This window comes from Meleagris gallopavo, chromosome 2 (assembly GCF_905368555.1).
Source record: "Meleagris gallopavo chromosome 2, MGAL_WU_HG_1.1, whole genome shotgun sequence".
Lineage (NCBI taxonomy): Eukaryota > Metazoa > Chordata > Aves > Galliformes > Phasianidae > Meleagris > Meleagris gallopavo.
Window position 1 is genome coordinate 25,294,134 of NC_139405.1, and position 16,047 is coordinate 25,310,180.

A 16,047-nucleotide genomic window follows, 5' to 3' on the forward strand; every position below is an offset into this window, starting at 1 on the left:
GAGAAGAGAAGAGAAGAGAAGAGAAGAGAAGAGAAGAGAAGAGAAGAGAAGAGAAGAGAAGAGAAGAGAGAGAGAGAGGAGAGGAGAGGAGAGGAGAGGAGAGGAGAGGAGAGGAGAGGAGAGGAGAGGAGAGGAGAGGAGAGGAGAGGAGAGGAGAGGAGAAGAGAAGAGAAGAGAAGAGAAGAGAAGAGAAGAGAAGAGAAGAGAAGAGAAAGAGAAGAGAAGAGAAGAGAAGAGAAGAGAAGAGAAGAGAAGAGAAGAGAGGAGAGGAGAAGAGAGGAGAGGAGAGGAGAGGAGAGGAGAGGAGAGGAGAGGAGAGGAGAAGAGAAGAGAAGAGAAGAGAGAGAAGAGAAGAGAAGAGAAGAAAGAGAGAAGAGAAGAGAAGAGAAGAGAAGAGAAGAGAAGAGAAGAGAAGAGAAGAGAGCTGGAAAAGATATTAACAGTGAAGCAATACTAGTGCTGCCTTACAATAAGAACTATTTGGGCAGATACCACTCTATTTTATTTGTAAAATGTCAGATTTTAAAAGTGAAAACATATTTCAAATGTACTAAGAAATATTTCAGAGAGAATAAGTGGGGAACACATCGGAAGTCCTGCACAACTTCTGTTGCTGAATAGTCCATGTGGACTATGTGTGCAGAAGTGGCTTTTGTACATTTTGCTGATGTACTACTCTTCTGTACTACCAGCCAGTGTTGATGATAAAAGGCAACACCATTAGGGATAACAATCTTTCCCTCAGCTCCAGACTCCAAGATAGTCAAGCACCTGTAGGAAATGAAAACCAGAGCAGTATTTGTTTCCTAGGAAAAATGAACAAATTAAAATGAGTAGGGAGGACAGACCCACCTCAGTTTCAGAGTGGAAAGAAATCCTCGGGAAGCTCTGCTGTGCTCCATCCCTGACAAAGGCTCTTTATGCTGAACATTCTTCAGCTACTGGGCAGGAGATGTTTATTCTAATGAAAGACACTTCAGAAAATTTGGAACACAAGGATTTTATCTTTGTCAGGGGAGCACCTAATGGCTAGTCAAAGTTTGAATAGGACTTGTAAGACAATGACAACTGCAGGATTTGGTCCCATATGTGGTCTGGATTTTATTACATGAAGCACAAGGCAGCATATAAAAGAAAACTCTAAAGTTCTGACATGGAGAGATTTTGCTTGTCCTTTCCAAATGAAAGTTGCCTGAATTTCCTGCACCCTCATAGCCAGCCACATAAACCTTCTCCTAGCTGAGCTTGGATTCCCTTTGCAGCTGCTCCCATACTGTCTCACTTTTTCCATGCTCATTGTCTGAGAAGGCAAAAAAGGAGTTTTCAGAGAAAAAAGGTTTACTTCACAGGTGCAGAGAACCATGAACAGGCTTAACCTTGGCAGCAGTGCAGAGATAGCCCTAGTGACCCACATGCATTAGCACCAGCACCAGGAGCAGGAGAGCTGCTTCACCGCAGTGCTGAACTGACCTTCAATATCTCTGCCTTTCTGCACTGTCCATGGCTTCATAGTGAGTTGGTTAATTTTAGGATGGGAATCTTTGCAACACGGTTGACATAGATTGGAGAGTATGCACTGAGGTTCCTTTGGCCCCTCTGAAATTCTTTGTTACCAGAGTGCTTGTGTCTTCTGTGCCCTCAGTAGAAAATCCATTGCCTCCAGCTGTATTTTCACTGTGTGGGAATTGTTTGAACTCACCACTGTTGCCACAGCTGCTAAAGGAAAACACGTAGTTAAAGATGAGGCTGTGCATACATTATCGATACATGCATATGGCTGTCAAGCTGCTGCCCAACAGCTTCCATAGTTATGTGGCGCCTTATGTTATCCAAAGCACTTGGAATTTTTTAGATAACAAAAGCAAACCAAGACAGCTATTATGGCTTTGTGCTGCACTTGCTTCCTGATAGAGTTGCCAATCCAGTACTTTGAATTCTGTGCCAGCAGCTTTGACACTAGTGAAAGAGCAAGCCGTGCTTTTAACAGATGCAAATGTTTTAGTTGCAGTGATCATTGCTTTTTCAAAATCGTTGTCACATATGTGGGATTTCATATGCATACTGTTTGAAAGCAGCAACATTCAGATGATTAGAGCAACATTTTCTTAGCACTAGCAAATTTTTAAGGAGCATAAGCAACTGACATTATCTTGACTCGAGCAAGCGTTTTACTATCCCACCAGTGCTTGTGCTGAACAGACACACAACATATGGTTGGCACTGTTGGAAATCTCCTATAGTGCCACCACTGTGCCATACTAGCAACAAGCCATGATGCTGAATTTCTAGGAATTTGCAGTCTTCTCTGATTACAGAGGAATAAGGACAAACAAAACAGTGTTGTGTGTTAAGTTACTGGCTTAGATATTCTCAATTTGAGAATCGCTCGGCACCTTTCCCTATTTTTCCGTATCTCTTAGCGTCAAGGGTATAGCTTCTGAAAAAGTGTGAAGTTTCTTGCTTTGTTTGAACAAGGTTACCACAAAAGTACAAGAATTTTATACCATCAATTTAGTTTTTTTAATGGCAATTTCAGCAGCAGCAAACACATGGAAAAGTCATTATGCCTGTGAAAGCAACAAATACAATCCAGAGATACTGTTGTGCATAAGACTCCCTTTCACCAGAAGACCAAGTCAGTTTTTTTCTGCCATTAAACATATACAATGTTAATTCTAAGCCTCTGTTTTGTACAGGCAGGATCTGGCAAATTTTGGCACCATATCCTATTCATCAAAGAAACAGTCCAGACCTTGCAAAGCCTTGACTCTGAAAGTGTGTATGTTCAGATTTAAGTAGTACATGATGTGAAGCGCAGTACAAGAGAAGGTTACTCTGAAGAACCAGTGATGTTTTGCTCTGAGTCTTCCATGGAATGGGAGCAAATCTCAGTGTAATTCCTTGATTATGCACATTCACGGCTGAAACAAAGCACAGATGGTTAAAATAAAAGACTGGGGTATTCTTTTGGTTGACTGGGAATGAGAAAAAAATCATTTTTCTGTCCTAATTTGGAAGATTTCTTAAAATGAAAAAAAAAAACAACTCCACAAAAAACCCCCACTCTCCCATATTTTGAAAATGAAACTTCATTTTAGGATAACAACAAAAAACCCAAACAAGTTGCCTTAATTTTAGTTGACTCTTTTTCAATATTCCTTCTTCCCACAAACTTTGTAATCATTTCTGCAGTAATTGCAATGTGACAAAGTCAGCAAAGATTCTCCAGAACATCCTTTTTGGTAGGAAAATAAAAAGAGATCTCAGGAAAATTGTGCTTTACTGTTGAAAAAAATTCATATCAGAGAATACAAAAACCATCTTGGGCAGAGACTTTGGTCACTGTCCTATGGAGGTAGCTGGCCAAGTAGCTGAGCTCTCAGTAGCTTACACTCCCCTTTTTCTCTTTTTTCCTCCCTCCTCATTTCCATATCTTCACAGATATTATTTTTTCATGTTCACATTGGCATTTCCAAATGCATTTGCACAAAGATGCATAAAGATATTAAATAGTGTCCCCATAATTTATTTCTCTGTGATTAGGACACTGCCAATTCCTTATAGACTGTTCTGGCACAAGTCTCAAGCAAAACAAAGAAGTTCCTTCTTCTTACATTTTTCTTTTGTTAAAAGTATTACAAATTGTAGGCTGCACATACCAGTGCAAAATAGCTCTGAAAGAAGTGCAGGGTTTATCCCTAGGAAAAAGACATTTTTGATGGGCATAAACTCTCCCTGAACTGAATGTTTTTATGCCATCTATGGTAGCTGGACTTGACATTTTTAGGTCCCTTCCATCTGAACTATATTATTTTAGAAAGCAGTGATGGTCTTAAAGAGTTTTCTTGCTCAGCCCAGGCAAATTAATAGGTTTTCTACCATTTTCTTATTGCAGAGCCCAGTGAATAATATGGTATCAAAACTGATAGCAATAGCACATGGTGTCTGTTAGTACACATTCACTTGTCATTGTGGACCATAGCTTCATCTCTCCCTAGCTGCTCCTTGTGTCACCCCAGTATCACACAGGGCATCTTAGAGGAGATGACAGCATGCCAGGCAAAAGTGATGGGCAAGATGCTGGCTCAGGAGCCACCATGCTTATTCCTCAGCCTGCAGAGATCATCTATGGGTGCACAGTAGTCAGGACAGCCTCACATTTTAAGCCATACAAAGCCTGAAACAAGCTTGTATTTGGGGCACTCACATTTAACTTAAGGTGTACTCATCCTATCACATCTCTGCTGATGCAAAAAATAAAGACTTTAACTTATAGGCCCTATTTTCAATTAATGTGGTTTCTTTTCTCTGATAAACGCAGTGAGATGCAGGAAGGATCTGTTTGCAGTTTTAATTACACTCGGTGTACATACATATATCCACCTCTGCTCCAGAAGCACTCATTTGTTCATTGTTCTATATGACACAACCTCACATATGTTACTTTAAAATAAAGTAAGATTTTGTATGCCCAAGACACTTGGACATCTTAGATATTCAGAATATCTATTATTCCCTACTAGGTGCTCTTCACCTGAGGCTTCCACAGATCATGTACACAAACCTACTCCCTGAATATCCATCTAATAAGCCAAGAAAATAAACCAAATTCTGATCCTCTAAAACATTCAATATGTATTGCAATACTGGGGTATCTGGCTGACAAAAAAGATTAGGTAAGGCTTTCAAGCTCCAGAGGATAAAGACTGCTACTAGATTATCATGATTAGACCAACATCTGGCTTTCAGCTTCTCTCATGACAGCACTGTGGTTGGGGCGCTACTTTAACTTGCGTTTTCATAAGCTACACTGTTCAGTGATTTATATCAATCTGCTTTTAATCACATTGTGCCAAAATTAACCAACTGTAATTGCCACCCAGGGCAGGCCGTCTTCTGAAAAGGAAATAAATGAAATTAGTTATCAGGGCAGGAAGCAGCTGCCTGGTATGAAGTGGAAGAGCAATCTGTGCGCTAGTTTAGGCTCACCCCTGTCATGAAAGTGAAGGAGCATGGCAGTAATGGGGAGAAAACAAAACGGAAGAGTCCAGGTTTCACCACTCCTCCTCTCAATTTTTATTCTGTGTATTTTCAGCTGCAAAGAAATGAAAACATTTTTATTTTTGTTTAACTTCTCAGGAACTCTATTTACAGTTCAAAAATGTAACTTCAAATCTGAAACAAAGTACTTCCTCTCTCTTTCTCCCATAATTTCAGTTTGTCAGCAAAAATACACCCATAAACCCATCATGTTCACATATGGGCATACAGTATCCAAACCACACTGTGCTCTGCAATGTGATGAGAGCTTTTGCATAGCTGAAGAGAGAAAAGAAATGGGATCTGAAAGGTGGGAAACCTTTTGAGCATACGATTTCCCTTTCTGTACTTCGGATCTCAAACTGACTGAAGCCAGAGAGCAAGTTTCTAGCAGCTTCAGTAATCTTGGAACACGCTCTACTGATGGAGCTAGAAGCAGATATTAAGTTACATCAGCTTCATAATAGCGGCCAAATTTTTTTTAACTAGGAAATATTAGCAAACGCGATAACACAGTGAAATGTGGTGACAATAGGAATACTGTTCATATCTTGTTCATTCAAGTTCTGACACAAAGAAGAAAATGCTATTAAAACCATGTGGTGATCTTTAAAGTGGTTTTTCTTAAAGCTACTCTTGTTTTGCAAGATCAATCTTTACAAATCATTTTGTTAATTAGACAATGGTGATACAGATTTCACAGTAAGCATGAAGGGAAGAAGGAGCCTGATTTTCATTCTGGTGCTGCAGAAATGGAGGAGAAGGGGATAGGTATGGTGAAAAGGGCAAAAGAAGAGCCTTTGTCTCCACCTTAGTTCTTTCCACTGCATAGATCTGTCACAGGAGTGGACTCTTGGAGGACTTCCCTAGTGGGGAAGAAGGAGGTTATCACACAGCTATCTGACTTCAGAGCTGAAAAGAAAACCACCACACGAGCCCAGCCCTGAAATACAACCAGTATAGCCAGTAATCAGTAACAGCTTTCTCCTTCAGTTGAAGATACAAGAAACCCACAGCACATTTTCAGTAATAGTTTTGATGCATGCCTTGCTATCAAGCTGCTCAAAGAGAAACCGAGGGCCCAAAACTGCATAGCTATACCCTATGCCTTCCTGAGCTAGATTCTATAATCCCACTGATGTATCTTCCTTTTTTCATATGGTCAAGGTTTGCCAGATAAAGCCTGATTTATTGTTTATGCTTCTATAATTACCTCATGGAAGTTAAGCCCTTAGATCTACCACACACCTCCTCTTGTAACACCACACCTATTCTTTCCTCTTTCTCTTTTTCTGTCGGCTCACATCTTAACTTCTCATGTCTACTTTCTTTGATGTTCAAACCACTGTCATAATTAATGTGTGCCTGACGAGAGCAGGAAGGCAGGGAAATACTCCCACTCACTGTGTTCTCCTCATTTGCTCCTTTTCTCCTCTGCATTCAGAAAGTGAGTGGGTGACAGCTAGCCCAGGGTGCTGCTTGTACACATCTATTGAGGAATGGGAACGCTTAGCAGAACACTGGACCAGATGGAATGAAGAGCCCCAGACAAACACGCTATAGCCTGAAAGGGCACCTACTTCCTCCAGGTCAGTCAACAAAAGACACCAGTGGAAAGGTGTGCCCTGAGGCTCTTCAATACACAAGAACAAAAGAGCTGAGGTTGATGCTAATATCATCATACTAATGCCTGCTATCTCGGAAGTATCCTTTATCGTCATTATTTAAGGGAGCCTTAGATGTTATTTTCCAAGACCAACAAATGTAGCTCTGAAGGAGCTTCCTCTTTTGGGTGGGAGGATAGACTCAGTGAAGTGACATTTGGCAGATAAATGAGTAAGCTGAAGCTCTTCCCAAGTAGATGTGAAAGCTAATCTCAGAACAAAGAGCAAATTTTATTTAGGCCTAACCCAGCTATGAACAATCTGCAGATAGTATGACTTAATACTTGCCAAAAATGCGATTACTAATTTTGTAGGCATGATGCTGGACCTGGTTTAGAAAAGTATTCTATAAACAAAGACATCATAGCCATACTTGGGAAAAAAGTTCTGACACTGAAGCACTCAGCACAGCTACGCACCATCACCAATGGGCATACAGGGCAAATTTTCAAGGGCACCCTGCACCAGCTTCTCTCTGCTTCCTGGGAACCAGGGGTGCAATTCCTGCTGACTGACTTCTGCTGGAGTTGAAACAGACCAAAGTGAATCAATTTTTACAAGATTACACACACAAAAAGAGAACTTCTGGCTTTACCCAGCAAAAACTGGAAGTGGGTCATATTCTGTAACCTGAAAGTTGAGACATTTTGGAAGACACAACAAGTCTATGCAAAAGCATGCTGTCAAATATAAATTGTGTAGTCTGAAGCATGAGAGGTGCCCATATGAGGGGTGTTCTCATAATTTGACAGCAAATTTCATTTCTGGAGGTATACACCCTCAGGCTGTGGATGCATGACTGAATAGTTTCAGCATAACAAGTCATCAAATCATAATATCTGACTGTTTTAAGCCACGGCAGATAAGAAGTGGTTGGTCCTTATTTAGTCCATAGTGAAGGAAAGTATACACATAATTACTGAAGATTTTCTGACTCAGAAAGCCCAATAAGCAGTGAATATTTGGCGTATACTTGACAAATGCCATATGTAATCTCAGTAAAATGCCTCTTCAAATTCATTTTAATTGCAAATTCATGGGTTGAAGTGCTTATGCCACATGAAAAGTGCTTTTTACCACATGGCACTTAGGACTTTATTCATCTCGTGTTGCGTTTAGACACAACTGTAGGCATATATCTGCAGGGGAAAGTGCCTCCAGATTTAGCTAATTTGCTTCAATAACACTACATTTCAGAGGTAAGTAATTCATATAGTGAAGCCCTTATTTCAAAACACTTTGCTAATACCTTTCATTTAGAGTGTTTAATATATCTATACAAAGTCCTCATCCTTATTATAGTCTAAGCCATCAACTGAGAAGCCTCCCTTTGCACAAGAAAGTGCTACTTATTAGGACATGCTGAAAATTTACCGTGGAGATTGTCAGAGAGTTTCGAGAATTGGTACAAATCAGTACAGAGCAGCTGGATGTAAATCAACTGCAAGTCTTCCAAGTTCTGGCGCGAAGCTTCATTGAATGAATTTTCTCAGCTGAGAATTGCTCCCAGATCAAAAATCCAGGCTTTGGAGCAAGCACAGCAAAAATATTACTAGCAGAGAGATAACATCTAAATCAATGATGAGTGCCCAGCATATACGACCACCTTATAGTTAAAATAAAAAAGAAGGATTTTTATTAGTTTTACAATTGTGACTAATATTTTCAAGTAATGCCAAATGTTTTACAGATGTTGATATGAACAAATGCTGACTACAGCATGCTGCAGCCCAGAATGGAACCAAACACTTTGGAGAAATCCAGATCAGGACTTTGCAGCTAGCCTTTCTGCAAACCTAATCACAAACAGTGAAACACTGTAAATAATACCAAGCCAATACAAAATCCTACATCCAATTCAAGGTTTGCAGGACATTGCAAGCTCTGCTGACAGCTTCAGTGTGTGAAGGTCTGAACCAACCCTCTGCATCTTAAAGCAACAGAGCCCTGGGAAAGGCCTGAAGCTGGATACAGAAAATGGAATCTTGATAAAGTGTTGGCAGGGAATAGTTGTGATGTCATAGATGCTACATGCTGCATTAAATTGTTTTGCCCGTCACACATCTACAGAAAAGAAGACACATCACGTGCCAGCTTTTGATGAAGGTGATGTCTTAAAAGCAGGGATATGGAAAAGCAGGTCGAAAGTGATCTTGTATACCTGGGCTAAACTGGCAGAGATTAACCTGTCCAACTTCAAGCAAGGACACTTTTTGTCAACTGAGAATAACAAATATCAGGCTCTTGGAAGAGTAATGCGACGAGTAATTGGCTTCTATAATTAAGACATAGCTAGGAGATATTTCCAAGTGTTTTCAGCAGTCTTACTGTCCTCTTGAGGATGTATTTCACCAGTTCCACTTGGGACAAGGATCAACAGACCAGAAAAGCCTATTGTAAGGAAACTGTTTAAAATATGAAGTCCAAATTTTCCATCTTTCTTTTTCCAAACTGACATCTTAAAGTTCAGTGAAGCATTATGTCACATGTATGAATTTTTAAGCATTCTGTTGAAGTAATACATTTCTGACTATGGAAGTACAGAAGAGAAACGTGACAAAACTGAAAATGAATCCATCTTCCATGTTATAGTCTTCTATACCACTCAGATGCCTGCTTTTATAGATCTGCAGTTCCTTATTGATTTTCAGCTGATACAGTAGAACAGCTCAGGTAGTGTTTTGCTTCAGGATGGAAGAATTGTAATGCACTGTGGAAGTTCATGCATCAAATGGCATATACATAGCTCTATTTCTTGACCCAGAACTTGGGATGTAGAAGTCTTCTTCAAAATGGCTGCTTTAAACTCTCAGCAGAATATTGTATGTTATGATTTCTACACATCTTGACTTTGTAACATTTGAGGCAATTTCAACATGAGCTAGATTTACTCAAACTGTGGTATCGGATGACTTCATGTTTCCCATTACATAAGGGAAATATCAGCAGATAATTGGAAAAGCCTAGATAAATATCTTGCTAGTAAGACAAACAGTGACAATTACCCATTTTCCAGGTGAGATTGAGAATGATCAAGAGCAGAACAGGATTCAAATAGGATTAGAAATATATAAGAATAATAACACAATTATGTTAGACAGGAAAAAAAAATGATATAAGAGCAGTCACATAAAGTAACGAGCTCTTTTGGCTTACAGTCCCTTGTAACATTCTGTGGCTTGATGGTTCAAGTATTATGGGATAGCTCAGGCTGCGCAGGACACACTGCAGAGCTGAGACTTTGCTATGGAAAGAACCTCCTGTTTAAAACTATTTTTCCTTAACCATTCATTATGAGCATTTACTGGGCTTAGGACAGCTTGTCACTCCCAGAAACAAGGTGCAAGGAGGCAGCACTATACTGACCGTAAAAAAAGAAAAGTGCTGCTGAAAGCACCAGTCTTTAAGAAGCAAAAAAAATTGCTTATTTCCCTGTGGATAAGGAGATGGAAATTAGCTGCCAGTTTATACAACTAGCTCTGTGCTTCTGGAGAAAGGACAAGGAAGGCTAGAGGCAGTGAAGATGGCTGCAAAGCCATCTTCCATTGCAAGAATGATTTCTTTCAAAACAATACCTATCTCTAGGAGTAGGAAAATTCTGCTGATTGGGTTGAGAAACTACAAGCTGGCTCTGCTGGAACAAGAATAATCAGAAATTTTGTCCTGAATTTGTGTGCTGCACGTGTCTGAGCAAACTGATGATAGCATCTGCACTTGTTAACCTGAGAGAAATCCTTCTCTTCTTAGAGGAACTTTAAGATTTGTTCATCTGATGTACAAACATTTCTACAGTAAAAAAAGAAATACAAAGTCATCTTCAGTGAAGAGAGTTTCTTTTTCCCAGTTCTTTTATACTTCTGAGATGATAAATCTATGACTCCTTGCAGAAATTGAGTGCCTTTTTGTTGCTGTAGTTTTTTACAGGAACTCAAAGTCATTTGGAGTAATTTTGCTGCTGGTTAATAGCAGCTTTTAAGTCTTAAATCTGAAGTACTAAATTGCAGTAGTTCAGAGTTTACTTTATATGCTTTTGTTTTACTCTCAGCTCCCATTTAAGACAGTGAAAATGAGCTGGATAAATAGATATTTTATGCAATTCTCATGTAATTAATATTTAGGTATGTTAAACAGAATAAAGAGAACTAATAACATTGAAGAGAAAGTGGACTTACAAAGCAATTTGGAACTCTATAATACTATATTTTATTACACTCTAAAGAATATGTGGGGTTTGCTGATACTGCTGAAGACGGCAGGCTTTATTTATCTTAGGAAAAGTACAGTACATCCTGGTAGCATCTGCTAGGTCATCTTGTTCACTTTGTGCTTTTCCATTAATGTGGCCTCAGCCTGTCCAGGGAGACACAGTAGACAGGAAGAGGCTTTTAAGACTCTGTGCCCTTATTCTCATTTTTGAAGGTTGCTAGTTGTGCTAAAGGCACCTGTCTTCAAAAAACAAGAATATCTTCAAGTGCATATACTTGTGTGTGAACAACTTCACATTTAATTTATCAAATACATATTCTACTGTCATCTATTCAACTAAAAATTTGAAGCAATCTGATATAATTCTTCTAGGTAACAGCACCACTATGCTGCCAATGATCTAAACAATGTGTGTGTAAATATGTATATATGTGCACATGTATATGTACATATGCATGCATGTGCATCATGGAGAAGAAAATCCGTGAATGTAGGGCTCTGCCATACAAGGTGAGCTATAAGGAAATGGCTTTGCTGACTCACATATCAGCAGGAACCTTTGCAGACAAAGATGCAACTTTGATTTGCAGGCACAGAGGTAAGAAACAACAGTAAGAATGGTATCCACTCATGTCTGCCTTGGCAATTCTAGATGAATCTGTAATATCTGTTCATTTCAAAGATATTTTGGTGGCAGCTTGTACAAAAAAGATAAAGAGATGGATGAAATTCCAGTAGATAAAGCGACAGAGATGCATTTACATGATTTGTTTTCCTTCTGGAAATATTTATTTCTAAACAAGAAGCAAAAAGCCTCACTGGGATTATTGTGTGGCCATTTCAACAGCATTACACACCACATCTACACTGTCTTCAAAAACAAATAATGAGATATAATCTTGCAACTTCAAAGTTATCTTTGATAATTTACTCTTTAGACAAAACTATAAACATATCTATATTTTTTTCCCATTGTTTGATACCACTGCAGCTTTGCAAAGCAAAAATAATCCCTTAGTACCACTTCATACATACATGAAAGAAGTGGGCCTGAGAGCCTCAGGAAAACTCACATACTGTAAGATCTTGAATGACTACACAGTCAAAAGCAACCTCAATATAGTGCGGTCCACTTGAAGCAGACTCAGAAAGAAGCACGGCCCCCTCCGTCTCCCTCTTGGACACCTTGATCTTACCTCTAGCCTGCAGTCACCTGTACCATTTTTCCCCCACAGTTTTGTTCAATGTTCAGCCCCCACCCACACTGATCCTGCTCATAATGTCCTTCAGGCAGAATGCCAGATACAGGAACTCAGCGGCTACTGTTACTATGGACATTACCATTGCTTGCATGTGGCTGTCCTTAACTACACTTGCAACACAGACTTTTCTTTCCGCAATATTTCTGCCTCGAACCCAGTTTAGTAACAATGGCAGTTTATGTCCAGCATTCCTACATTGGACAAGAAATTTAACAACCTGAGAACTAAGTTTAGCTACCCCCTAAATACATCCCCATCTGATGCAGAAGATCATAGTGTTTAAAAAGATCAGAAGAGAGTCTGTTTCACATAGCAAGACTTTGCAGCAAGCAGGGAAAGCATGGCAGATTTTTAGGTAAGTGGGATATAATTAGCCTTGTTGGAATTTGACCAGGATATCAGGGTTAACACCCCTGCTCCTGTGAGAAGTGCCCTGGGAGCTCCTCAGTAGTGAGCAGTTAGGACCTCTTGTTTTCATCACATTCCAGGCATGACATGACAGCTGCCCAAATACACATCACCTTAATAAAATGGAAATACACATAATGACACTTACAATTTATAACAAAGTGATGGCATAATCCAAGAATACACGAATTAAATTTTTAAAATACTGAGAATGAAAGAAGAGTTCTGAATTCTGGTTCAGGGCCTCAGCTACTGGGATGCAGTGAAAAAAATCAGTCCCTGGAAAACCTGTGGAGCCCATGCATTTACTGAACTCCTCAGTCAATCCATAGTTGAACACTGAGTCTAGAGGCTGGCATTTCTTGCATATGGCTTTTATGTGTTATCTGCACAACTCCCTTTGGAATAGCTCTGGTGATCCTCACCATGCCATGCTCCAGACCATGCAAGGGCTTGACCATGTGGGCAGGAGTCCCAGTAATTTTGTCACTTGGGACAGCTTGCCCAGATGCTTCCCCTGCATGTGTCTTTCAGCTCCTTATACCCTGATCTTACATGAGGTGCTCTAGCTCTTCTGTATCAGCTGGTATCCTTCCTGAGGTCTCTTCTAGCCTTAAGATTTTATTACTTTCCTGTGAGTCATACATACCAAGGATTGGTGCAGTCTGCCCTACACAGGAAGGCTGCAGGGCTGAACAGCTGCTGGTGGTGGGAGGAATGAAGCCTCTTTAATTCCTCCTGTAAATCTCTTCTTGCTACCAGCAACTAGCAGAGAGGTGTGGAAAAATGACCAATAATTTTACAGTGACTTGTATACAGACAGAAAGATTTGTTTCATATCTGTATTTTCTGTAACCCAGACTATTAAGTTGGGTGAACTGCGTTAACCTGTGTTATACTTCTCACCAGAAATTTTCAAGCAATTCCATTATTTCTCAACAGAAAATAAACTGTGAACATTGGTAGAGTTTAGATCTTCCTATTTTATACATGTTCATATGTTGAACATAGAAGCAGAATGGATCATTTCTCCCCCAGATGTATCTCCTCCCATGTAACATGAATGCATTACTTGTAATAATATTCCAGGGCAATATGATAAGACAAATTTCTGCACTCTAAATAGTGACTTTAAATTTACCTTTCCATTTTTATTAGCTCACTTTTTCTTAGTTAAGTATTTTTGTTTTACAAGAAGAATGGCACTTCTCTTTCTGACCTCAGGCTACCCAAATTCAAACAGAGCTATGGGTTAATAGCTGAATGAAAAAAAGATTGACAGAATGATTCACATCATTTTTGATGCCTCGGCATCTTTGAATTATTGCCCAAGTGATGCCCGGCAGTGAAATACTGGGGATGAGTACTCAGGTAATGTTCTGGTATCTCCACTCAGCTCCACCTGAGGAAGGAACGTGACTTTTTTTATCACTGAAATTAACAGAAAATTCTGTTGATGTAACAAGTCAGAAATGGCTTTTTATTGCCTTTGAATAGCAGAACGAATGTGATTTTTCTTTTTTTTTTTTTCTTTTGTATTTTATGCCAAGAAGAGTTTTGGAGACTAGCTGTAGGCATTATACATTGTGACAAATGTTTTCCTATGTGGTTACGAGAAAGCAAGACTGCCACACCTACCTGGAAACAGGCTATGCAGAAGATATCTCCTCTCTTGTGGCTTTGGGCAGCAGAAGAGGTCAAGGATCCCACGTGGATTTCTGTATCACTGCAGACTCACTGCATCCCCCTCCAGGTTGAAGGAGCCTGGAAGAAAAATGGAGCCTCACAGGTTTGCCCATGCTCCCCAGGGGGGTGAGGACATTATTCAGCAGAAATAAGTAATTCTCTGTTTTCAACCCCATGGCTCTTTTTACAAAGAACAGTTCCACGTGGGTGTGGTGACAGTCACTCACCCAGATGATGAGCAAGAACTCAGCAAATGCACAGCCTGGATCCTCTCACCATGGCTGGTGGGTACCCCCCCTGGCACTACTGAGTTCAGCTCTTTCATGGACCAGAAAGGAACAGCAAAGCTAGGCAGCCTGGTTGGAAATGGCTGGGTGACAACAAAGTAGAATAGTAGAATATACATATGTTCTGGCATAGGGACCATGCTTGCTTTTTTTTTTTTGGTAACAACCAGCATAATACTGACACTCAATAAATATTAGCTAACACAATATTTTCTGCCTCCTGTCAAGGCTTTATGTGTACGCTTTAATTTCTGTATTCTGCAGTTTCTTAAGGGCATTTGGCAGCAAGCTGTAAATAGGAGGGTCTGGGTGGGGCACTGGGCAGGAGAATGGGAGAACTACAGTGTTGGTCCCTGTTTACCTTCACAGCCTGAGGCAAGTTTCTTAGTGTGACTCCGTATCAATTTCCGCTTGTGCAAAGTGGGGATAATATTCAGTTTCCCCTTCCCAGGGGAATAATCAGTCAGTTTGCACAGTGCTAGAAAAATCTAAAAATACTTCCAGAGCATAATGTTATTTCTTCTCCGGAAATCCCTAGAATAACACATTTAAAAATGACAACATATCAGGGGGGGAAAAAAAAAAAATGTATTGACTATTTTCATGTCTATAGATGTGTTCTGTAACAGGAGACTTCACCGTTGATACACTGATAGTATCACAGTCCAGATAGCTGGCACAGAAAGGGCAAATTAATAAAATACAAAGGATGAGGTGTTCTGGTTCTTAAGTAAAGTGAAATACCTCTACCCATATATATATATATATATATTTTTTTTCTCCATAAAGAAAACTGGGTCAGAAAAATCTGGGAGCAAAATCTGCTATGTAAAACGTTTGTTAAAAATTCAAATAACTAATTTGAAATAAATTATGAACCACCTGTACAAGAAGGTGAACTGTATTTTAGAAAGCATAATTATATCTACTCACAGATGGTACTCTGGATATTAGAAAGCTAGTTCTGCTTTAAGGTTTAGAGCTCGGGATTAAAGACAGCACTGTATAACTTAAAAGATTTAAGAATTATACTTTAGGAAGTGAGGCTATAATAAGCTTTAGATCAACAGTTCATATAGCATCATGGGATTCTCAGCTGCCCACTGTAACCTACAACTTTCCTCTTGAAATGTCTTAGTTCTATGAAGCAATAAACCAGCCTGGACTAAGTTACTAAAGGTCTTTGAAGTACTGGAAAGACCCATAAATAAGGTGAGTACTTTGGGAGGGGGGGCTCATTTTGCGGTGTACATATACAGCTATTTCATAGTCAAGTTGATTTGTAGCTGCCTGTAAGTAAGTTTCCTGGGAGCAATAAATCTTCATTCAAGTAAAACTAAAATGTCACCAGTATTTATTTTGTGCATTTTTTACTCCATCATGTAAAAAAAAAAAAAGTCAGCATTCATGTAAACTGTTCTATGCCCAACTTGCAGCTCTGCACTAAAATTAGGGTGCATAGTATGAAATTGTTATAAATCTAAGTTGTAAACA

At 39.5% G+C, this 16,047-nt stretch overlaps 1 protein-coding gene across 12 annotated transcripts in view; it reads right to left on the reverse strand.

The window, feature by feature from the left end:
• Nucleotides 1–374: 374 nt before the first annotated feature.
• LOC116216308 (uncharacterized) overlaps nucleotides 375–16,047 on the reverse strand; it is a 108,640-nt gene continuing 92,967 nt past the window's right edge. For 9 of the 12 annotated variants that reach the window (XR_014882013.1, XR_014882014.1, XR_014882020.1 and 6 more), the window contains 2 exons: nucleotides 14,219–14,344; nucleotides 2,497–13,345 (listed from right to left, as the gene is read on the reverse strand). The gene's annotated coding sequence lies outside the window, so the exon portion shown is untranslated. Of the gene's footprint in view, nucleotides 1,714–2,496; nucleotides 13,346–14,218; nucleotides 14,345–16,047 lie in introns of those variants that run through there. The other 3 variants (XR_014882018.1, XR_014882017.1, XR_014882015.1) reach the window with 3 other exon arrangements.